This window comes from Fistularia commersonii, chromosome 25 (genome assembly GCF_037954325.1).
Source record: "Fistularia commersonii isolate RoL2024-O1a breed Wild chromosome 25, RoL_Fcom_v1.0, whole genome shotgun sequence".
NCBI classification, from domain to species: Eukaryota; Metazoa; Chordata; class Actinopteri; order Syngnathiformes; family Fistulariidae; genus Fistularia; species Fistularia commersonii.
In genome coordinates this window covers 14,560,001-14,570,205 of record NC_141308.1, presented here as the reverse complement: position 1 = coordinate 14,570,205, position 10,205 = coordinate 14,560,001, and positions in this window count along the sequence as shown.

Below are 10,205 nucleotides of genomic sequence, written 5' to 3'. Positions count from 1 at the left end.
TGCATTTTTGTGTGTATCTCTGCGTGTGTGTCATGTGTGTGTGTGTGTGTGTGTGCATGTTTGTGTGTGTCTGTGCATGTGTGTGTTTGTGTGTCTGTGCGTGTGTTTGTGTGTGTTTGTGAGTCTCCATTTCTGTGTGGTTTTGTGTCTCTGGATGTGTATGTGCATTTGTGTGTCTGGGTGTGCGTGTTAGTGTGTGTGCATGTTTGTGTGTATGTGCATGTGTGTGTTTGTATGCCTCTGCATGTGTGTGCGTGCGTTTGTGTGTCTGGGTGTGCGTGTGTGTGCTTGTTCGTGTGTGTCTCTGCATGTGTGAGTGTTTGTGTGTGTCTATGCATGTGTGTGTTTGTGCGTGTGCTTGTGTGTGTGTGTGTGTGTGTGTGTGTGTGTGTGTCCCGGGTGCCAAGCGTGTGGCGCCACAGTGTGATGATCTCACCCTGCAAACACAGAGCACATTCAGCCGGTTTGTGAGTTAAATAAAAGTGTGTTTGTCTATTGGCTCTGTGTGTGTGTCTGCTTCTCTGTCTCTTTGTGTGTGTGTGTGTGTGTGTGTGTGTGTGTGTGTGTGTGTGTGTGTGTGTGTGTGTGTGTGTGCATCTGTCTGTCTGTTTTCTGTCTGTATATTTGTCCATGTGTGTATGTTTCTGTCTTTTTGTGTGTGTGTGTGTCTTTGTGTGTGTGTGTGTGTGTGTGTGTGTGTATCCTTAGTTTGTAAGTATCCATGTGATAAATTCTCAGATCAGATAAAATCAGTTTATCTGTTCAGATCAGTAACTTTGGGAGTCTGACTCCCCCTGGTGGTTTGCAGAGTCACTGAATCATATTTTATATACGTATGTATGTATGTATGCATGTATGTATGTATGTATGTACATATGTATGTACGTACATATGTATGTATGTACATATGTATGTATGTACGTATGTATGTACATATGTATGTATGTATGTATGTAGAAGACTATCGGCCAGAAGGAAAGGAAAGGAAAGGTGTACAAGACAGTGGTGAGACCAGCGATGATGTTTGGACGAGAAACTGTTCCAATGACCAAAAGACAGCAGGAAGAACTAGAGGTTGCAGAGATGAAGATGTTGAGGTTCTCTTTGGGAGTGACCAGGATGGAGAGGATCAGGAATGAGTCTATCAGAGGAACGGCACATGTTAGATGTTTTGGAGAGAAGCTCAGAGAAGCCAGACTGAGATGGTTGGGTCATGTATCTGCTGGAACTGGAGGTCTAGAAGAAGACCAAAGAGAAGATGGATGGACGTCTTGAGAGAGGATGTGAAGGTCTTGGTACGAGAGAGGAGGATCCAGAGAACAGAGTTAGATGGAGAAGCTGGATTTGCTGTGGAGACCCTGAAGGGAAAAGACCAAAGGAGAAGAAGAAAAAGAATAAGATGTATGTACAGGTATGTGTGTGTTTGTGTGTTTTTGTGTGTATGTATGTATGTGTATATATATATATATATATACACTGTATTTATGTATGTATCATAGATGTATGTATGTGTGTCAGTATGTATCTATATAGTTATCTATGTATATATGTATGTGTATTTGTATGAATGTGTATATGAATTTGTGTACGTAAGTACGTATCTGTTGGATCAATATATGCAGGTGTGTATGTGTGTATATATTTATGTATGTATTTATTTATATATATATGCATATATATATATACATATATATGTGTGTGTATGTATGTATGTGTACGTATGTATGTATATGTATGTATGTATGTGTGCATATGTACATATATGTATGCATGTGTGTATATATGTATATATTTATCACTCGTGTGTGAATATATGATTATATTTGTATGTAAATATGGATGGTTGTATGCAAACATTTATGTATGTGTGTATGTATGTATATAATGTACTTATATTTATTTTGTATGTTTATATATATATAGTTGTTATATACATGTATGTATATTTGTGTGTACATGTTTTTTGTACATGTTTGTATGTCTGTATGTGCATATCAATGTAACTATTTGAATGTCTATGTGTGTCTGTATGTATATTTTTTATGTATATATGATTGTATGTATTCATGTATGTATGTATCTATATATATAAATAAATAGATATGTATATAAATACACATATATACAGTATGTATCAATTTATATGTATGTATGTTTTTGTGTATGTATGTATATATGTATCTAAACATGTATGTATGTGTGTGTATATGAATGTATGTATATATGTATGTATATATGTGTATAAATGTACCTTCTGCTCGCTCTAAGCGATCTCAGGCAAAACTGTTCTGAATTCTACGACCTCAGTGGTGGAACAAACTTCCAGAAGCAACAAGACTAACATCATCTCTAGAAACAGGTAAAAACTGTTCTCTTTCAGGACTTTTTACTGCGCTGATGCCCCAGATCAGGTTGGCAGCAAGTTAGGCTATACAGTGTGTGTGTGTGTGTGTGTGTGTGTGTGTGTGTGTGTGTACGTTTGTGTATGTCTTTGTCAAAAAAAAACCAACTCACTAACCCCAGCTTACTGTTCTGTATATTTCCTGTGCTTCATGTATTTGCAAGTGTATTTGCAGTCCCTATGTCCTCTATTGTAAGTCGCTTTGGATAAAAGCGTCTGCCAAATGCAATGTAATGTAAATGTAATGTAGTATATGTATGGCTGTACGTATAGATGTATGTATGTATGTATGTGTGTAGAAAGGTATATATAAATGTGTGTATGAATGTATGTATTTATGTATGTGTGTATGTATACATGTCTTTGTGTGTATGTGTGTGTGTGTACAAATGTATGTACCAGTTTTAGGTATTTATGTGTGTGTGAAAGTATATATTTTTGCGTATATGTATGTATGGCTGTATGTCTGTACCTATGTTTACATATGTGTATTTATGTATATATTTGTGTACATATATGGTTGTATGCATATATGTATGTATGTATGTATGTAGGTATTTATGTTAGTATGCATATATGTATAGATGTATGTGCATAGGTATGTATGTACGTGTTTGTATGTATACATGTATGTATGTATGTATGTATGTAGGGGTAGGTATGTTCATGTGTGTTCATTTGTGTATGGATTTGTATAAACATAGAGGTACATATGTGTGTATTTGTATGTATTTTTATATACAGATTTGTATAGAAGCCTGTTTGTATGTAGGTATGCACAGTTGAATGAATATATGTATCTATGTATGTGTATGCATGTATGTATGTATGTATGCGTGTATGTGTGTAAGTATATATGTATGCATGCGTGTTTATGTATGTGTGTATGTATATATGTATGTGTATATTTGTGTAAACGTATGTATATACATAATGGTAAATTAATATGTGTGTGTATGTATATGTGTGCATATGTATATAGGTATGTATGTGTATATGTATGTATGTCTGTATGTATGATTGTATGTATGTATGTATGTATGTATGAATGTGTGAATGTAAGTATGTATATGTTTGTATGTATGTACACATATGTTTATGATTGTATGTACGTATGTACGTATGTACGTATGTATGTGTGTATATATATATATATATATGTGTGTGTGTGTGTGTGTATGTATGTATATGTTTATGTATATATGTATATGTGTGTGTCTATATGTAACGGTGTATGTTTACATGTATGTATATATATGTGTGTAGAAATGTATGTATTGATTTGTGTAGAAATGTATATATTTATGTATATGTTTATGTATACAATGTATGTATATATATATGTGTGTGTGTATATGTTTATATGTATGTATGTATGTGTTTATGAATGTATGTATTTATACATAGTTGAATGAATATATGTATCTATGTATGTGTGTGCATGTATGTATGTATGTATGTATGTATGTATGTGTGTAAGTATATGTATGCATGTGTGTTTATGAATGTATGTATGTATATATGCATGTGTATATTTGTGTAAACATATATATGTACATAATTATGAATATATATGTATGTATGTATATTTGTGCACATGTATATATAGGAATGTATGTGTATATGTATGTATGTATGTGTTGATGTAAGTATGTATATGTTTGTATGTGTGTATACATACGTTTATGAATCTATATATATGTATATATATAGAAATACATTTCTCTATTTACAAATTCGGTTTATATGTTTGTATGTGTGTGTCTGTAAATATGTAAGTATTTGTGTTTATATTTATGTATGCATGTATATATATGTATATTTTATTAGGTATGTATGTATTTATGAATGTATGTTTGTATGCATGCATGTGTGTATTTATATATCTCTCTATGTACATATTTTGTTGCATATGTTTGTATTTGTGTGTCTGTAAATATGTATGTATATGTATGTATGTACATATACATTTATGGACATATTTGTATATATATATATATATGTGTATATATATTTGGTTGTATGTATATGTGTGTATGTATGTGTGTGGAAATGTATTGATAAATGTGTGCATGAATGTATGTATTTGTGTGTGTATGTATGTATACTTGTATGTATATGTTTATGAATGTATGTATGTATGTATGTATGTATGTATACTTGTATGTACATGTTTATGTATGTATGTATGTATGTACGCATTTAAAATGTGTGTTTATGTATGTACGTATGTATCTATATATGTATGTATCTGTATATGTATCTGTACATGTGTGTTTCTAGATGTACATGTATGTATGTACATAATTATAAATATATATGTATGTATTTATGAGTTTATGTATGTATGTATATGTGGACGTAAGTATGCATACGTTTGTATATATGTATATATATGTTTATGTGTGTGTGTATGTATGTATATATGTATGTATGTATGTATGTGTGGATCGAAGTTTGCAAATGTTTGTACGTATGTATACATATGTTTATGTATGTCTGTATGTATGTATTTGTGGCTGTATGAATGTATGTATGTATGTATGCATTCATAGCTTTATGTAGATAATCAGTGTATATGTTTTTATATGTGTGTATGTAAATATGAATGTATGTGTGTATATATTTATGTATATATATGAATGTTTATATGTGTTTATTTGTATGGTTTTATGTATGTATATATGTCTGCATGTGTGAATATGTATAAATGTATGCATATATATATATATATGTGTGTGTATGTGTGTTTGTATGTGTAAAAGTATGTATGTAGATAATTGTAAATATATATTTATTTACCTATATGTATATATGTACGTATATATATGTGCACATGTACATATATTTATTCATCTATATATGGATTTTTATGTATGTATGTTTGTACGTTTATATGCATGTATGTATTTATATTTATGTCTGTATGTACATATTTCGTTGCATATGTTTGTATGTGTGTGTATGTATATATATCTATATATTTATGTGCAAATGTATGTATATATATATAAATACATATATATGTGTGTGCGTGTATATATGTATGTTTAAATGTGTGTATGAATGTATGTATTTATACATGTATTTATTTATATAATGTATGTATAAATGTATGTTTATATGTATGTATACTTTTATGTGTGTTTATGAATGTATGAATGTAGGCATAGCTGAATGAATATATGTATATTTGTATATGTATGCATGTATATATGTATGTATGTATGTGTATATGTGTGTATGTATATGTAAAAGTATGTATGTACATAATTGTAAATATACATGTATGTGTGTAAATGTTGTGCATATGTATATATATATTTATGCATGTGTGTATATATAACGTTATGTATATATTTAGATGTATTTTATGTATGTATGTGTGTATGTATGTAGTTATATATATGTACATATTTCGGTATATATGTTTAATGTGTGTGTCCTTAAATATGTATGTATGTGTGTGTGTATGTATGTATATAATGTCGTATATTTTGGAATAGATACATGTAGGTATATATGTGTGTACATATATATTTATGTACCAGTTTTATGAATGTATGTTTATATATATGTAAGTATTTACATATGTATTAATATGTATGTATTGTATACGTTTGTATGTATATGTATGTATGGTTTTATGTGTGTATGTAGGTATATAATGGGTATATAATGAATTTATATATATATATATGTGTATATATGTATGGCTGTATGTAAACATGTAGGTATGTATTTGTATATGTCTGTATACATGTATGTGTGTATGTTTGTACCTGTTTGTATGTATTTATGAATGCATGAATGTATATATTTGTATGTCTATATGGTTGTTTGTAAACATATATGTATGTATGCATGTATATATGTATGTATGTAATATTAAGTATGTATATGTGTACATGTACGTATCCAAGTATGTATGTGTGAGTGTGTATGTGCGTATGTATAATTTTATGTAGGTAAATATATATATGTATGTATGTATGTATTTTTTGTATGGTTGGTTGTATGCAAACGTATATGAATGTTGGTACGTACGTATATAATGTATGTATATTTATGTATGTATCCATTAAAATGTGTATATATATATATTCATAGTTGCATATATTCATGTATGTATATCTCTAGGGATGTATGTACCTGTTTGTATGTGTGTTTATATGTGCATAAGTAATATATATTTAGGTGTGTATTTATATACACACCTACATATATATACTTTATATATATGTGTGTATATTCGTGTTTTTGTATGTATATATTTGTATATATATATATGTATAGTTGTATGTATATGAGTATTTATTTATATAATATATATATGTGTGTGTGTATATATGTATTGTTTTCTGTATACATGAATGTATTTATGTGTGTACGTATGTATGTACCTGTTTGTATGTATGTGTGTGTGTATACATGTATAGAAATGTATGTATATATGGTTGTATATATACATGTATGCATGTATATGTGTGTGTATGTATATATTTATGTACGTATCTATCTATTTATATATGTGTGTGTGAATGTTTGTATGTTTGGACATATTTGTAAGTAAATATGTATGTTTGTATGCAAAATAAAAATATGATTGTATGCATGTATATAATGTATATATATGTATGGTTGTGTATATATATTTATGTATGTATGTATGCAATGTATGTATGTATTCATGTCTGTAAGTATATATTTGTATAAATACGCTTGGTTGTACATATACATGTATGTCTGTGTGTGTGTATGTATGCATATATTTGCGTATACATGATTGTATGTATACATGTATATATGTATGTACATGTGCATGTATGTGCGTACGTATGTAAATGTCTGTATATATGTGTGTATATATACATATTTTTATGGATGTATTTATATATATATATGTTTGTATGTGTGTGTGAATGTCCGTTTTTTTTATGTATACGTGTATGCGTGTTTATATGTAGTGTGTTATATATATATATGTGTGCATGAATATATGTATGTTTGTGTGTATGTATGTTTTTACGTAAGTATGTACCTGTTTGTATGTATGTATATGTATATGAATGTATACATCAATGCATGTATGTATGTATATATGTATGTGTACATATGTGTATGTGTGTCTGTATATATGTATGTATATGTATATATGTATTATATACCTATGTCTGTATAAACATACATATATATGTATGTATATACTTATAAATAATTAAATATACGTGTGTGTATATGTTTGTATTCATGAATGTTTGTGGATACGTATGTATATATATACATATATGAATGTATGTATGTGTTTGTATGTATGTATATATATATATCTATGTTTTTGTTTTTTTATGTGTGTATGCCTGTGTGTATGAATATCTGTATGTATACATATATGTATGTTTGTATGACTTTAGATATTGATGGATGGATGTATGGTTGAATGTATGAATGTACTGTATGTAGGTGTGTATGCATGTATGTGTAGATATATATTCATATGTGTATATGCATGCATGGTTGAATGAATATATGTATATATGTATGTGTGTGCATGTATGGATGTATATATCTATGTATGTGCTTGCATGTATATACGTATATATGAATGTATATATGTATGTATATGTGTGCATGTATGTCTATATATATATGAGTATATGTTTGTTTGTTAGTGTTAAAGTAGGTATGTACATATTTGTATGTATACATGTATGTATGTGCTTGCATATGTATATATATATATATGTATATATATATATATATATATATATATATATATATTACATTACATTTGGCAGTATGTATGTTTATACCCATGTATGGCTGTATGTAAACAAGTTTGTATTGTATGTGTGTATGTATTTATGGATGCATATATTTTTACGTATATATGGTTTTACATATATATGTATGTATGTATGTGTGTATATTTTTGTGAATGTATGTACGAATGTTTGTACGTATGAATATATGTATATACGTTTGTTTTTATGTATATATATATATATATACATGTATGTGAGGATGTTTTTATCTAAACATTTGTGTATGTATGTATGTATATGTTTCAATGTATCTGTATATGTATGTATATAATGTAACTGTTTGTATGTATATATGCATGTATGTTTATATATGTATGTATACATATATATATATATATGTGTTTGTGTGTGTGTGTGTGTGTGTGAATTTATATAGTTATATGTGTATGTTTTTTGGTATGTATTTATATATAAATATATATATATGTTTCTGTGTATGTAAACATATATGTATGTTACATCACTGTCATTTGGCTGACGGTTTTATCCAAACGACTTACATTGGAGATGCCAAGGGTTGAACCCAGAACCTCATACATGCAAAGCATTCGCTCTACCACTGAGATACATTCCACATTTATATATGTGTGTATGTATATACTGTATCTATCTATGTGTTTATCTATGTCTATGTATGTTTGTATGTAGGTGTGTGTTTGTATGTATACATGTATGTGTGTAGGTATGTTTGTATATATTTATATGTATATATGTCTGTATGCATGGTTGTATGTATACATGTATATATATGTGTGTATGAATGTATGTATGTAAGTTTATATGTACGTATGTATATATATTTACATGTGTTTGTATGTATACTATACATGTGTGCATATATGTATATGTGTTAGTAAATGTATGTATTTGTAGGTGCAAATGTCTATGTATGCATATATGTATGAATGTATGTGAGTGTGTATGTATGAATGTATGTGAGTATGTATGTATGTGAGTGTGTATGTATGTATGTTTAGCTGGTTCAATGGAGAAGGTTGCTTCACTGTGGCGACCCCTAAAGGGAAAACCCAAAGGAAGATTTTTCCATCGACCTAAAGTTTGCATGCAAGTTTGCTGCATTGTGTTTTTGTTGACCTAGAAAAAGCATATGACAGGGTGCCAAGAGAGGAGCTCTGGTATTGTATGAGGAAGTCTGGAGTGGCAGAGAAGTATGTTAGACTGGTGCAGGACATGTATGCTCGCTGTGAGACACTGGTACGGTGTGCTGTAGGGGTAACAGAGAAGTTCAAGGTGGAGGTGGGACTCCATCAGGGATCAGCTCTGAGCCCCTTCTTGTTTGCAGAGGATGGACAGGCTGACAGATGAGGTTAGACAGGATTCTCCATGGACCATGATGTATACGGATGACATTGTGATTGTAGTGAGAGCAGACAACAGGTAGAGGAAAATCTAGAGAGGTGGAGGTATGCTCTGGAAAGGAGAGGAATGAAAGTTATTTGTAGCAAGACAGAATATATGTGTGTGAATGAGAGGAACTCAGGTGATACTCGAGGATACAGGAGTAAGGATCAAGAAAGTGGGGAATTTCAGGTACTTGGGGTCAACAGTCCAGTGCAATGGAGAGTGTGGAAAAGAGGTGAAGAGACGGTCCAAGCAGGTTGAAATGGGTGGAGAAAAGTGTCAGGGGTACGAAGAGATAGAAGAACATCAGCCAGAATGAAAGGAAAGGCGGTGGAGACGGTGGTGAGACCACAGCGATGCTGTGTGGTGGGGAGACAGCGGCATTGACAAGAAGACAGGAGGCAGAGCTGGAGGTGGCAGAGATGAAGATGTTGAGGTTCTCTTTGGGAGTGACCAGGATGGAGAGGATCAGGAATGAGTCTATCAGAGGAACAGCACATGTTAGATGTTTTGGAGAGAAGGTCAGAGAAGCCAGACTGAGATGGTTGGGTCATGGACAGAGGAGGGATAGAGAATATATTGGTAGACGGATGCTGGAATCGGAGCTGCCAGGAAGG